Source organism: Nicotiana sylvestris, chromosome 6 (assembly GCF_000393655.2).
Source record: "Nicotiana sylvestris chromosome 6, ASM39365v2, whole genome shotgun sequence".
Lineage (NCBI taxonomy): Eukaryota > Viridiplantae > Streptophyta > Magnoliopsida > Solanales > Solanaceae > Nicotiana > Nicotiana sylvestris.
This window is the reverse complement of record NC_091062.1, coordinates 153,612,968-153,629,143: the sequence shown is the minus strand read 5'-3', so window position 1 is coordinate 153,629,143 and position 16,176 is coordinate 153,612,968. Positions and strand designations below refer to the sequence as shown.

Below are 16,176 nucleotides of genomic sequence, written 5' to 3'. Positions count from 1 at the left end.
AGCGAGTGTTGATAGCTCAGCTGCGGAGTCATCAGAGTTAGCAAGGTGGTTGCATGACGTTCGCAGCACCGCTTCCGTCCCCTCATTGTTGTTACTGTATTTAGTACATTTTTAGACTTTTGTTGTATTCAGACCTTGATAGTGTCTCATGACTAGTGACACCCCGATGTCGGGCTGGTATTTTATTCTGCAATGTTATTCCAGAATTTTATTATGAAACATTGTTTAATTTAAAGACTTAAAAATGACTCTTAATGCTTAAAGGGTTAAGGTGAGTGTTGTGTCAGCTGACCTTGTCTTCAGGAGAGGCGCCATCACGACCGGGCCGGTTTGGGGTCTTGACAAAAAACCATTTATGATTATGGTTGGTTTGATAAACTTTCTTCAAAACAATAGATAAAACGACTAAACAGTCTTTGACATTAAATTCTTCTGAACAGACTATTCGTTTGTTAAACAAACACGATATTGACTTATATAAACATCATTATCATTACTTGCATATTGGTATGGTTCAAATTGCGTTTAAACCTTTAACCCTTAAAGGGTTACCAGAGACCTTTTTGGCAGCTCTTAGAGATGCTAGAAATCTGAATTTCAGACAGTCTCTTATGGGTTCAATTGAATCTATTGTGCCATATGGTCCATCATATTTTAATACTCAACCCAATTTGCAATTGTCTCTTTCTGATATTAATATTCTTGATGCCTTGACTTTAAATGTGAAAACGCATGGTTATAATTATGCGCCTAGTTCTGAACTTATATGTTTATCTTATAGAATATATTTCAAATTATTGTCCACTTTGAATCCTCGATGTAAGTTATACGATACATCGGATCAGACCATATTGGTGGAAACCAATGTTGCAAGGTCTAAGGTCACCACTAGGAGACCTATTAGGTGGGAAGAAATTAATTTCCCAACTACTTGGACTTTAAATTCAGTTATATCCCCAACTCAGATTGCTAATGACTTGTCAAATACTGATTGTTTGCATGTTACTCAAAACCCGGATGGTAGGATTTGTATTCAATTTGATGATAAGTTTACTGTTTATAATAGACATTCGTTTTCTAATCATAGACTTTTACCTGCTATTCAACATATTTCTCATGTCGAGCCAGTCTATGGTCCAGCTCGAAATCGTGCAGCATCGTTACACACTATCACTACAAAGGTGAGTAATAAGTCTGTCGAAAGGGTTAAAATTAACCCACAAACAAATATTGTTCAAGACAATGACAATATTTTTGATAAGGATATTCCTTCTGTATCCGAAATGGATTTCGACCCCAATGATACTTAATGATTCCACACTAAATTTATTTTAGTCCAGGTTCACGGGTAAGAAAATATATTCAAAAAGAATTTTTTAGTGATAAATGGAGCCAGTTTAAAACTTGGTTTTTTGATGCTTATAGCAAAGAAGATTTAAACAGTATTTCTCAAGAATTTTACGAAAATTGTGCTTTGCATAATCAAATTATGTATTTTGTTCCTTGGTTTATAACAACTTATTTGCCTCTTTATATAAAGGTGTTAGAAAGATCTTATAAAGATGGGAGTGGTAATATTACTAAAGTCATTTACCCTCCTCAAGCCCCCTTTATTTTACCTAATAATACTGGTATTACTTTCACTGCTTTTCAAAAATTTGTTGACAATAATGTTGCAGCTGTTAGTATCGCATAAATTAATAAATTGATTTCTCAAAACAATTATTTGGGTTTATATGTAAAACATTTAGGAGAACATATCAGTTCTCTTGATAAAAATTGGATGATTTGACTGCTTTAATAAAGAAGATGGGGGCAGTGGAGAGAAACAAAGTAATTTAAATATTATACAATACAATAAAATAAACAAATACCTTTTAAGACTGGGACGCAAGGCCCTGAAGATGATGAACTGAACTTCGAAAGTTTTATTTACTTCAACTGATTTACAAAATGAAGAAGCTAAGAAACTTAAAAGACTTTACAAGAGAGGGAGAGAGAGAGATTCAAGAGAGAGAGCGGGGAATTTTTCTGATGCCTCTCCGAATGAGAGAGGTCTCCTACTTATAGGAAAAAAACATAAGGAATCTATGTTATAGTACAGTGGGTCCCTTATACAGTGTATTTACTGTGTATACAGTGTATCTACTATGTATACAGTGTTTCTACTGTTGTAGTGGGGTCCTGTTGTGGAGTCCTTGGCGGCTTCACTATTTTTTACTATTTCTTTCTTCTACTTTGTCCATCGTTTGTAGGAAATCTTTCACTTCTTTGATTTTTTTATCAGACAATATCCTTTCTGTCATCATAGGTTGAGAATCTTCCTCTACATCATCGTTGCTTGTTTCACTTTGCATTGATGTGTCTGATTTTTTACATTGGCTTAAAGTTTGAAGCAAAATTCTTTTCACTTCTTCCAGATATTGGTTTATTAAATCAGTTTTATCTCCATCTTGAATGGAGATTCTCCAAGCAATATGCTTGACTGAGCTATCATCAAATATTTTCTTCTGGGGAATGGTCGCGTATAATTGGATCTGTACTTTAATGGAATCCAATAATTCTTGATCGTATAACAATTTTGTTTTGGGATCATTCTTCATCAACTTATCTCAAAAATTATTGTAAAAGACCCTGTATAAGCAAGTGATTTATTCTTCAGTAAACCCCAATTCGGGGGTCCATTTATGAATCCACGGAATAGAGAATTCAATGAAGAAGTATATCTGATCAATTTTTTCTAAATAACATATATGATCTGTATGATATAAATCAGTTAAAAACGCAGAAATTTTTGTCTATTCTTTGTATAACTTAAGAAATGGCTCAGGCAAGATCTTTGTTGTGGAGCCGTGATATGACCACCAGTTCAGAAACCAATTAGGGATAGGTCCTGCAAATATCTTTGCACATATTTTAATAAACCAAGTGTGTTTATGTCTATCATTGTTATAATATAATACTTTATCGAATGCCTGGATATAATCCCAGTAAGTAAAATTCATGGGTGATTTATTAAGGCTTATCTGCCTCTCTTTCATTGTGGATATCCCCCATTCTTCAACAGATATAATCTGCTTGATGATAATTTTTGAGAAATTATGTCACGACCCCAACCCCGGTCATGATGGCGTCCAACACACTGCTAGGCAAGCCTGGCCATTCAACAACATTATCCCAAATTCTTATTCAGATTATAGATAAATATCACAGAGAATTTACTTAGTCATTTCATTCAAGTGTATAATTAATAATAAAATCTGCGGAAGTTCAATTAAAATACCACACCATAGCACAACAGAATCCGGTGTCACGAATATGAGCCTCTAATACAGAATATCCACCTATTACAAGTCTGTTTAGGAAAAATACGGAATAAAAGATAGAGATAGAGGGGAGAGATCAAGGCTGAGAACGCCATGCAACTAGGGGTGGGCATATATCGGGTAAAACCGATAACCCGAACCGTTAATTCTTTATTGGGTTATCGGTATTGGATTATTGGGTTAACGGTTCAGTAACGGGTTAATTTTTTTTATTGGGTTATCGGTTCGGGCTCGGTTTGCATTTTTGTTATTGGGTAAAAACCGATAACCCAATAAGAATGATATAATTTACTAATTTAACCTTAAGTATATACTAGGGTTATTTATTTTCCTAATTCCCTCTTCAGTCTTCAGTCGTTTGTCTCTCAGTTCTCATTCTTATTTCCGTCGCTGCCCCCAAGAGTCAAGACGCAAGACTCACCACCAGTTCTCCGCCAGACATCAGTAGATACTGCATAAAAGTGGGAGCGTGCTTTTGTTAAGAAACAACAAAAGTTGGCAGTTTACACGTTCTGGCAGTTTGATTTCTTTGTTTTATATATTGCAAAAAATTTTAGTTGTTTTATTTTATCGGGTAAACCGATAACCAAACCGATAACGATATATAACCGATTAACCAATAACCGATAACCAATATCTTATCGGTTTGATTATCGGGTTATGATATTTGTAAACCGATAACCGATAGGCAAAACCGATAATGTTCAAAATCGAACCGAACCGACCGATGCCCACCCCTACATGCAGCTACCTCAATACTCCCGAATACTGCCTGCTCAGCTAAACAATTCCTCACTTAGCCTGTGGTGTACCTAGATCTGCACGCAAGGTGCAGGGAGTAATGTGAGTACTCCGACCCAATGAGTAATAAACATAAATAAAGGCTGAGAATAAGAAATCATGGAAAAATACAAAGTAAACTATAACTGGCAGTTTAGAACAACAAATAGTGAAGCAACAAGTCAATTAAGTCAGAGTACCAAATACTGAGACAGGTATAACAGATAAAAACAAATGCATGAGTGCAATGCAATGCATATGATGGTACACTCTAGTACCCACTGTGGCGTGCAGCCCGAGCCATCCATTTATTTATCGTCGACGACACTCACTGAGGGGGGTGTACAGACTCCGGAGGGGCTCCTACAGCCCAAGCGCAATATCAAGCCATCTCGTGGCATCAAATCTAGGCCCTCGGCCTCATATCAATATCAGTATAATCACCCAGGCTCTCGGCCTCAATATCAATGTAATCAACCAGACTCTCGGCCTCAATATCAATGTAACACTGCTGCGGCGCGCAGCCCGATCCATGCTCAGTCCAGAAATCATCATAAGCCCCTTGGGCATTTGTAAAACAGTAGTTCTCAGCCCGAAATATCATTTAGAAATATCATTTAAGTTTTCAAATCTTAGAAAGATGGCTGAGTTTGCAAAACAGTATTTAAAACCTTGGACTGAGATCAAATGATATGCAAAATATGCGAAAACAGTGATATCAATCCCTGAAGGATTCAAATAATTGGCAAGAAGCCCAAATGTAACAATCAAATCCAAGTAAGGATGATTTTCAATTTAGTTCAAGTAGAAAACACGGTAAAAATATCTCTCGGGACGGACCAAGTCACAATCCCCAATGGTGCTCTACCCCACGCCCGTTATCCGGCGTGCAAGTCACCTCAATATAGCGTTATGATGTGAAATTCCGGGGTTTCAAACCCTGAGGACATCATTTACATCAATTACTCACCTCAAGACGGTCAAAGTCTAGCTCATTATGCCCTTGCCTCTCAAATTACCCTCCTCGTGCGACGAATCTGCCCAAAATCACAACGAATATGTCTCATTATGCTAAAGAGACAATACCCAATCGAAAGCAATCGAAAAATATCAAAATTCACGAATTTGACAAAACCCGAGCCCTGGGCCCATGTCTCGAAAAATCAGAAAATTAACATCACCGGATTCCTTGTCTCGCCACGAGTCTAACCATACAAATTTTACCAAAATCCGACATCGGATTGGCTTTCAAATCTTAAAAATTTATCTTTAGGGAATTTTAGAAAATCATCCATTTCTCTTCAAATATCAATAATCTAAAGCCAAAATGAAGATTTATTCATGGAATATAATCACAAGAGAGTCAAGAACACTTACCCCAAGAAATCGGACTGCTCTTTCTCTACACTGTCCAAAAATTTCGGCTACTGTTCACGCGTGTTACTGTACACACACTGTTCACGGGGGTACTATTCACTGTACAGTTCAGGGGGGTACTATACACGGTACTGTTCACGGGGTACTATTTCTGCAATTGTTTCCAATTTTTCTAAGTCCGAAATAACTCCGAGACACCTCGGAAACACTCCCGAGCCCTCGGGGCTCCTAACCAAACACATATACTAACTCAACAATATCCTACGAACTTAACCGTGCGATCAAATCGCCAAAATAACGTCATATACCACGAAGTAAGCTTTAAAATCTATGAATTCTTTCAAATTTCATAAAACATCAAATTTTCCATTTTGAGTCCGAAACACGTCAAACGACGTCCGTTTTTAACCAAACTTTACAGAAAGTGCTTAAACAATATATAAGACCTGTACCGGGTGCCGAAACAAAAATACGGGCTCGATACCATCACTTTCTAATCGAATTTCATTTCCATTTTCCTTAAATATTTTCAGAAAGCAAATTTACTCAAAAATTCATTTCTCGGGCCTGGGACCTCGGAATTTGATGATTCTTATTCCTGTGAGTCACAAATAATAATACGAACATAGCCCTTCAGTCAAAACTCAATTCGGAGCTCATTTGCTCAGTTCAATACCCATTTCGCTCGTTAAACAATAAACTCATGTTTCGCGTCAAAACCCAATCGCGACTTGATGAAATTAGATCAAACTTTCCAGATCACTCCTATAATTCATTATCAAAATTCCAGAAGTCTCAAAATAAAATTTCAATCTCTAGAACTAAAAATGGACCTTTGGATCATTACATGCTCATAATCGAAACGCCAAAAACTTCCAAAAACTCTTCCAAAACATATCCGAGCCTCATGGGACCCCGACGAAACATGCCAACATAACTCATAACATCATTCAAACTTGTTCCAATCATCAAAACACCTCAAACAACATCAAATTACCCAAAACTTATCGAATTTAAGCCTAAGTTTTCAAAAACTTCCGAAATACACTTTCGATCAAAAACCCGACCAAATGATGTCCGGATAACCTAAAATTTTGCACACACATCAGAAATGACATAACGAAGCTACAGAAATTCTCGGAATTCCATTCCGACCCTCGAATCAAAATCTCACCTATCAACCGGAATTCGCCAAAATACTGACTTCGCCAATTCAAGCCTAATTCTACACCAGACCTCCAAAACCACTTCCGATCACACTCCTAAGTCACAAATCACCTCCCGGAGCTAACCGAACCGTTAGAATTCACATCCGAGCCTTCTAACTCATAAGTCAACATCCGGTTGACTTTTCCATTTTAAGCCTTCGTAAAAGAGACTAAGTGTCTCATTTCTTATCAAAACCACTCCAAACCAACTCGATCACATAAGATATGGATAATAAAGCATAAAGAAGCTAAGAATGGGAAAAATGGAGCGGTAACCTATGAGACGACGGGTCGGGTCGTCACATTATAAACGTTCTCACTTGTGTTATAACCGGAAAAGTGCTGGAATTCTGCACTACCTGTGCTGATGAGGATGGTCTCATAATAAGCGCGGGTTTTATATGATTCACCTGGGTAGTATAACCCATTAATCGGTATCTCTGGAATATCTTCCATGGTTCATCTTTTTGCTGAATCTCAGAGTTTTCTAGGAGAAATATCATTTCTTTCTTTGGTACTTTTTCGTAGGACTTGATATCATCGTTGTCCTCTTCTCTAGCGATTGAAGCAAATGTATTACTTTGCTTTTTGGAGGCCAAATGTGTCTGTAGATGACCGTATAATGAATTATCTTTTGGAATATCATCCAGATGTATAGACGGACCTAATGAGGAATCTCCTTTATGAAATATCTTAGAGTTTATTAAACTCTTTTTCCCTGCTTGTATCACCGGAGAACTTGATGAGGATCTGTATGACGATCCTTGATAATATGATCTACTAGAAAATTCATTTTTTATCCGGTTATCAATGATTTCTTCAATTATCAATTCAATTATGAGACTTTGTAGGTCTCTATTTAATCTAACCACTTTAAGGATAGTAATTAGTAATTCTTCATCGAGAAAAGACGTATAGAAATTCATAATTAGTCTAAGTATTCCCGGGATAAAAAATTCGGAAGGGAATTATCAATTCCTTTTTGTATTGAATTTCAAAATCAAAAGGCGCCAGTTGAGCTTGCCATCTAGCAAATATTAATTTAGACGCATCATGTTTGAAATCTTTGTCAAACATATATTTAACAGATTAAGCATCAGTTTTTATTTAAAACTTTTGATTATATAAATCGTCTTGAAATTTTAAAACACATTTAACAATAGTTAATATTTCATGAGCCACAGTAGCATATTTCTTCTAGGCTTCGGTCCATTTATCAGAGTGAAATCTTATCAGGTATTCACTCTTATTGTTGGGATTCACTTGCCTTAAAATCCCACCGTAGCCAACGTTGGACGCATCTGTCTCAATAATTTTTTGTCATGTAGGATTAGCAAGAGTTAAGCAAGGTAGAGACCTAACACGTTGTTTAATACTTTTGACTAACGTAGTATGCTGGTCAGTCCAAGGCTGCCTATGATCCTTTTTCAGCCTGTCGTACAGAGGGCTAGATCACGAGATAAACTTTTGGTGAAAGGAGATATATAATTCAAACTTCCCAAAAATCTTTGTAATTGAGTCCTGTCAGTAATAACATCAGGAAATTTTGAAGCAAAATCAATCGATCTTTGTATCGGGGTAATTTTTTCTTGGCAAATATTATGGCCTAAAAATCGAACATTGGTTTGGAATAGACTCATTTTTGGTTTAGAAATAACTAAGCCGTTTTGTATTACAATTTTCTTGAAAATATCAAGATGCTTAATATGCATCTCTAATGTTTTAGAAAATACTAATATGTCATAAATATAAACGATGATAAAATCTAGATAAGGGTTAAAAATATCATTCATAATTTTCTGAAATTCAGAAGGGGCATTTTTTAAACCAAAAGGCATGACATTCCATTCATATTGACCAAATGAAACATTAAAAGCAGTTCTATAAGTATGCTCCATAAAAATTTGAATTTGCCAATATCCAGATTTTAAATCGAATTTTGAAAATATATTGGCGTCATATAATCTAGATAGCATATCTCTTTTATTGGGGATAGGATATCTAATCCATTTCAGATGTTTATTCAAAGGTTTATAATTTATAACTAATCTAGGAATACCATGTTCCTTTTCCGCAGCATTATTAACATAAAAGGCAGAACATGACCAAGGAGATTTTGAGGGTTTTATCAAACCCTTTTGTAAGAAATTATCAATTTAATTTTTGCAGAATTCTACCAATTCAGCATTCATCTGGCAAGGTCGAGATTTAGTGGGGATATCATCCTCGGAGAAGTTTTCTTCGTAAGGAAGAGTTACAATATGCCTTTTTCGGTTCCAAAAGGCACTAGGGTGATCGGCGCAAACATCAACAGCCATCTGTTCAGCAATCAATTTAATCTTTTGTTGAACCTTAGCAGATTGTAAAGTATCGAATATATTCATGCTCAATATTTCTAATTGTAATGAATCAACATGTCTTTGTTTCATATTAATCAAGGCGTTAATATCTCTAGTTACGGGATCTGTAACAAAAGAATAACTTATCTCTTTATCTTGATAGGTAGCAGAAAAACCATGTGCATCTATGTTATTAAAAGGGTAAATAGCATTAATAAAAGGGGTTCCAAGTATAATCGGAGGGTATAACTGGTTTTTTACCAAAAAGAATAAATGAGAAATACAAACTCTATTTTAGCAAATATGAGTATTTGGTAATTTATACTATATATCTAAAGCATGACAAGAAGCAGATTTTACCAAATGAGTGGTCTTTTGAAAATATTTAGTAGGAACAAGACCCTCTTGAATATAACTTACATCTGCTCTACTATCAACCATTGCTACATCAGTTAGAGAGAAACTATTATCAATCAAGATAAATGTACTACCTATGAGCCGTAACAACCTGCATCATTCCTAAAAACATATCAGAATTTTCATTAATCGGATCATTCTTATCAAAAATTTCTTTTCCCTTTTCATTTGAAAATTCGGAAATTCCTTTAGCCAAAAAATCAGTTAGAGAATTATTTTTCTTAATTTGAGTAATCTGGTGATCACAAATCATTTGATTTTGTTTAAGAGACTTAATATCTCTTTTCAAATTTTCAATTTCGATTTTTAAATCATTAAACGAAGTATCTCTGCTTGGCGTATTTGTCTTATGAAGATTACTAACTTCAGACAAAGAATATGGCGCAAAATATTCAAATTCGTTTTATGATCTTTCAAAAGGATTTGAACCACTAGAACTAAAACTTTCAGCCAAATTTATAATTCTTTTACGAAGTTTTTCATCAGTAATTTCCTTTAAAAGTTCTATTACATTGTCAGATGTAATAGTTTTTATATTCAAATCTTGAAATTGTGATTGCAATTTATAAAACTCATCATCATCGCAAGTGCAAATATCACCTTTACAAGCGGTGCAAGTATTATCCAAATCTTTACTACTTTCAGATAAATCTATCAGATCAATCTCAGCTTCGGACTCAGTCTCAGAACAAGTATAATCAGAATCTGATCCGGAAGTGTATAACAAGTTACAAACTTTGCCACGTAACCCATCGTCTAGTTCTAAGGCCTTTAGCTTTTGAAGCTTGCAATTTGGAGCGATATGCCCAAACTTTCCACACTTATAACACTTAATATCAGCGAGATCTCTCTTTGATCTATTTTTCGTAAATCGAGTAGATTTGTGATGCGCTTTTCTAGTATCACGCTCTTCCTTAGATCTATATCTAGACCTCTTTTTCTTATACGGGCTATTAGGGTTAGGATACCTATGATATCTGTTTTTCTTATTCTTTTTACTTTGAGTATAGGTTCCGGGTAAACCGAATTGGGTACAGAAGTCATCTAATTGGGATTTCTCTTTAAGCTTATCAATCTTAAGTTGTCTAGAAAGCTTCAGCTCATTACACAAGTTTAATCCTTCTTGTGTACACACTCCTATAAGTTTACCATAGGTATAATTTCCATACGGAATTTCACCGTAACTACCTCTTAACGCTTTTCTTACTCTTTCAGCGAATAAGGAGGGAAGGCCGTCTATAAACTTAGCTTTCCAATGTTCATACTTGTTTTCGGGTAGCTCCATAACCCTACTCATAAAAGTATCTTTGTACCATCTAAATTCACTAAGGGTCCTACATCTAAGCCCATTTAGTAAAGTACGGACGGTCTCATGCTGATTGGTAAATCTACCGTTAAAATGTTCTAGAATTGTAAGGATAAGGGTATAAACAACATCTTCTCTACCTTTAACTAGAGCCATGCCTATATTATCAACTCCATCATCAATGGCGGTAGCATTAATAACCGTTGCCTTTTCTTCAACGGATAAATAGTTATTCCACCAGCCACGAAGTTGGTCAGTAAAGCCTGCAATAATCATTTTACAAATAGTTCTATCTGTGTTCTTAACACTTTTATAGATAGTTGAGTACATAAGCATTCTATGTAAGAATGGTTAACTGTCTATCAGTTAAGCCATCAAGATTCCATTCATAAATTTTGGAACCGCTGTAAGACGTATTAGTCTGATTCTAATTGCGTTCCTCTATTAACACATCATGAGGAGTAGGACGGGAATAATAGTAAGTTTGCATCCAGGGTTTGTCGGCATACTTACTATTGGGTTTAATTAAACCCTTGAGCTTATTAAGCTCTGACCACGTTTCAGTTTTATAGTCAGAAACAGTCTCAATTTTATCAGCAATTTTTTTTGATAAATCAATTGGTCTAATATTTAAACTAGAAAATTTCTTATCAAGAAGGTCTGCTAAGTCATCAAGAGATTTGAATTTAAAATCTTGAACCTCGGGAGGCCTTTGAACATGAGTAAGAACTACTTGATCAACCGGTTTAATTCCCGAAGTGGAGGCAATATCGGTTGGTCCCTTATTAGTACTCATCTTCTTTATTAAAGCAGTCAAATCGTCCAATTTTTTATCAAGAGAACTGATATGTTCTCCTAAATTTTTTACATATAAACCCAAATAATTGTTTTGAGAAATCAATTTATTAATTTCTGCGATACTAACAGCTGCAACATTATTGTCAACAAATTTTTGAAAAGCAGTGAAGGTAATACCAGTATTATTAGGTAAAATAGAGGTGGCTTGAAGAGGGTAAATGGCTTTAGTAATATTACCACTCCTATCTTTATAAGATGTTTCTAACACCTTTATATAAAGAGGCAAATAAGTTGTTATAAATTGAGGAACAAAATACATAATTTGATTATGCAAAGCACAATTTTCGTAAAATTCTTGAGAAATACTGTTTAAATCTTCTTTGCTATAAGCATCAAAAAACCAAGTTTTAAACTGGCTCCATTTATCACTAAAAATTCTTTTTGAATATATTTTCTTGCCCGTGAACCTCGACTAAAAACAATTTGGTGTGGAATCATTAAGTATCATTGGGGTCGAAATCCATTTCGAATATAGAAGGAATATCCTTATCAGAAATATTGTCATTGTCTTGAACAATATTTGTTTGTGGGTTAATTTTAACCCTTTCGACAGACTTATTACTCACCTTTGTAGCGATAGTGTGTAACGATGCTGCACGATTTCGAGCTGGACCATAGACTGGCTCGGCATGAGAAATATGTTGAATAGCAGGTAAAAGTCTATGATTAGAAAACGAATGTCTATTATAAACAGTAGACTTATCATCAAATTGAATATAAATCCTACCATCAAATTGTAAAGCATAGATTATAGCTTAGTCTAGCTTCTTTATTTTTGTCATGGTATAATAAGGAGGTCAGTAGGCAGTATCAGCAGCAGCAGTAACAGCAAAACCGCAGCTTCATGGTAGTCCCAACTACCAAAACTTCCCGAATTACATTGACCTGATTCCTTTATAGCCAAGGATATGTAGGAAACCTTTGAAGCAGAGGTTCGGTCAAATCTTTCAAAATGCTTCCCCACGGAGTATTCAAAACAGGCAAAAATCGCTCGTATCCGCTCACTTTATCTTTGCACGAAAACTCTTCATGTTTCCGGACAAAGAGAGGCAGTTGTGAGCACGTGATTTTTGCCTCATATGAATTACTCCAAAAGAATTCTCAAATTAGGCCTTTTCTTTAATTCTGTGTTATTCTAGGAATTACTGTGCAATTTTCTTGATTGTTGGAATATTTAATTTTAAATTAAAAATACCAAAATATAGCATCTGCACTTAGGATTTGATTTTGCATTTTTGGTTAATTTAGTAAAATGTTATTTTTACAAAAAATGAAAAATGCACAAAAAATAACGTACTTTACATTTTTGAAGTGTTTAATGTCAAATTGTGTGATTGTTTTATTTTTAGTATTTAATTACTTGTGATAAATATTATTTGAAGTGGATTAGTATTTTAAGTCAATTTTGGTTTTATAATTTGAGTTGGGATTTTGGTTTTAATTTTTTAGACAATTTAGGAAGAAAATAATTAATAAAAGAAAAGGAAATCGGAATTGGGCCAAAATTAATTTAAATCCCCAAGGCCCAAATCCTTACAGCCCAATTCAAACAACTTTGTACCTGGTCCAACCCGACCCAGTCCCCAGCCCTAAACCAAACGGCCCCGTTTTGTTAAGCGACTCAATCGGGACAGTTGGTTTCCATCCATCCAACGGTCCAAATTAAGTCTTTGATTTTAATATGTCACACCCCTCATACCCTTAAACCCATCTCCATTCCCAAATCCCCCCCCCCGGTTCCAATCGTCTCTTCAGAGAACGAAAATCGCTCCACCAAAACCCTAGCCGCCGCCGGCCTGCTCCACCGCCCAAAACCCGGCGGCCGGTACTCCAATGGCCACCAAATTCACACCCCAGCTTCCCCTCGATCTCCCCAACCTAACCCCTCTAACCATCACCCTCGAATCACGGCCGACTGCATCGAATCTTAGATCGAAGACAAGACCTCAAACCTTAAACCTACCCAATCAGTCTTAAATTAACACCATACCACCACTAGACCTCCTTCGTCCCTAATCCAACACCATTTTCCTTTGAATCAAGTTGGATTCCTTCGAATTTGAAATCAATTGGACGAACCCTAAAAGAACCAAGCCAGGGGATCGATACGCAGTAAAAAACTAAGGTCGTAATCAACCTTAGTCGTGTGTTCTCAGTCGAGAACACTCGATTAAGGTCCATTTCGGCTTCAAAATCAATTTGAAGCTTCGAGTAGGATGGACTCGAATGGTCTGAAATTCCAAGGTATTTCTTTTCAATTATTCTTCTTTGTTTGTTGTCTTCTGATTAATTTTCATTGTAATTCGTCTTATGTCAATTATTTTCTTCCTCCTCTTTCGGACCCTTTTCTTGGTCCAGTTTGCTTTGTTGATTAGCATATGTTATAAACTGTCGAATCAATTAAATAGTTTTGTCCATTAGTCCGTTTTCTTGTAGCTAATTCATGTTTGTAGTTAGTTGTTCTCTTCAAGTTATTTGACGTTAGTTGTTTTATTTTCTGGTCCGTATATTCTCAACTTCAGGGGTTCATTGTTAGTTTTGAGTTTTGCTACCTGAATCAGTAGGTTTTTTAATTCATATTCGTTTTTTAATTGAGTTACAATCAATCAAAACTTAAGGGAAAGATTCAAGGAGGCTTTAATTTGAAAAGTTGAACTGAGGGTAACATGACAGCATGGGCTGTCAGGGCACTTTTTAATTTAGAAAACCATGATGCCCATAACTAGGGGAAAAAAATAATGAAATTGGGAAGTAATGGGGTAACTGACACTTCTGTCTTGGTTTTGTTTAGTGGGAAAATCAGAGGGGGTGATGGGAGGAAATATTTTCTTAATAGTTAAATGCTTTTAGGAGTTGGAAAGTAGATAACATGGGGGTAATGATAAAAGAAAGGGGTACACATAGTAAGGGAGGATACAAGCTGTAAAGAAAAGTATGAATAAAAAAAAAGGGAGTAAGTTTGATCTTTAAATAAAACACATAGAGAGGGGAAAAAATGGGGATGAGAGAAGGAGTTGGAGAGCTTAGGAGATTGAAAGGAAGAAAACTTTCTGAGAGAGATACCAACTTAAGAGAAGGGAGATCAGTCTTTGATCAGTTTTTTAGAGAGTGAAAAGAGTTCAAAAGGTTCTGAATTTTGAGACCTTAGGAGTTTGAGAGAGGTTCTGCTTTTGGTTCCTCTCTAATCAGTCTTAGAGAGCAGTTTTGAGGATCATTTTTCAGAGGTTAAATTTAAAAGAATCATTGAGGAGAGTTGAGGCCAGTTTTTTGAGAGTTTTAAACAATCAGTTTCTTTTAGAGAGTGCTGGAGAGTTTCAGAACAGAAAACCAAAAGAAAGATACTGTTTAATTGCATCCGTAGGTGTAATTCGACTTTTGGACAGTGATTCTCATTCCTTTTGATTGCTTAAGTGGTTCAGTGGTCTACTGGTTCAGTTTTGGGTTTAATACAAGCTTGGTTGAGTATGTTTGTTTTGGTATTTGTTGTTGTTGTTGGTTTACAATCTTTCTGGGTTTTTCTGGAGTATTGATTGAGTCGCTGCTATTGGTGCATTGCTGTTGTATTGACTGCTACTAGCCTGTTGCTGACCTCCTTCTCTTCTCATTGTATTGCCATTTCCAGGTATCCCTTGAATCCATAGAGATGAGATACAGAAATATGTAAAGTTGTAATTACATGAAGCTTGATGAATGAATGATCTTTGGCCTTCAGTCTTCAATAACAACTTATTTGGAATCCAGTAGCATAATGTGAAAGTAGTTAGTTTAGCCTGTTTCATCCTAGTCCAAGTAGTGTATTCTGGGAACCATGTTGCTCTTTATTTCTTATCTGAATATTTGTGGTATGTAAAGTTAATGGAATACTTGAGATACTGCGTATATGGACTATTAACCTATGCCTATTCCCTTCAATAGAATCGACTTTAGTGTGGTTCAATTTTAGTATAGTCCAAGTATGGCACCCTGTTCTATAAGTGTTAAAACTGGAATATGATGGAGCTTAAAAGGTTAGGAAGAATGTCTATGTTCGTACCAGTAATTCCATGTATAATAGATAGTAGAAATGGTTTATACTTCATTGTCCAGTGTCAATAACCCTTGCCTGGATATCATGTAGTCATAGTTCAGAAGTTGTATCTTTTCTAGCTTCAATATTGAGTTATTATGATTCACCCACTAATTGCATATTGAAGGAAAGGATTGAGGCATTAGTGTAAGTTCGTTTGGTTAAAGTCTGAAATTTTTGGACCATGGAGATTGGGCTTGAATGCGTGGCAAACAAGCCCAAAGATTTCCAACCCACAGAAAGGTCTCCTAGGGGAGATTAAAAGAACGTTGGGCTCTAGAACTGATCCACGACTTTGAGCCCAAACGCTGGTGAATGAAAAGTCGGGTTGTTGCAATCGTGCGCAAGCAAATTCATTATTTGGACTTGGTTAGAAGAATTCAATTCATAGTTCAACGTATTATAATTCAATACATAATTAACTAGGACTCTTTCTTTTATTTTAGAGACAAATAAAGTAGAGAATCATAGTTGCTCTTAGGTTTTCCCTTTAAATAAT

The 16,176-nt window shown here is 35.6% G+C and overlaps 1 pseudogene; it reads right to left on the bottom strand.

The window, feature by feature from the left end:
- Positions 1 to 2,210: 2,210 nt before the first annotated feature.
- Positions 2,211 to 15,390, bottom strand: LOC138871504 (uncharacterized; annotated as a pseudogene).
- Between the last annotated feature and the right edge of the window lie 786 nt (positions 15,391 to 16,176).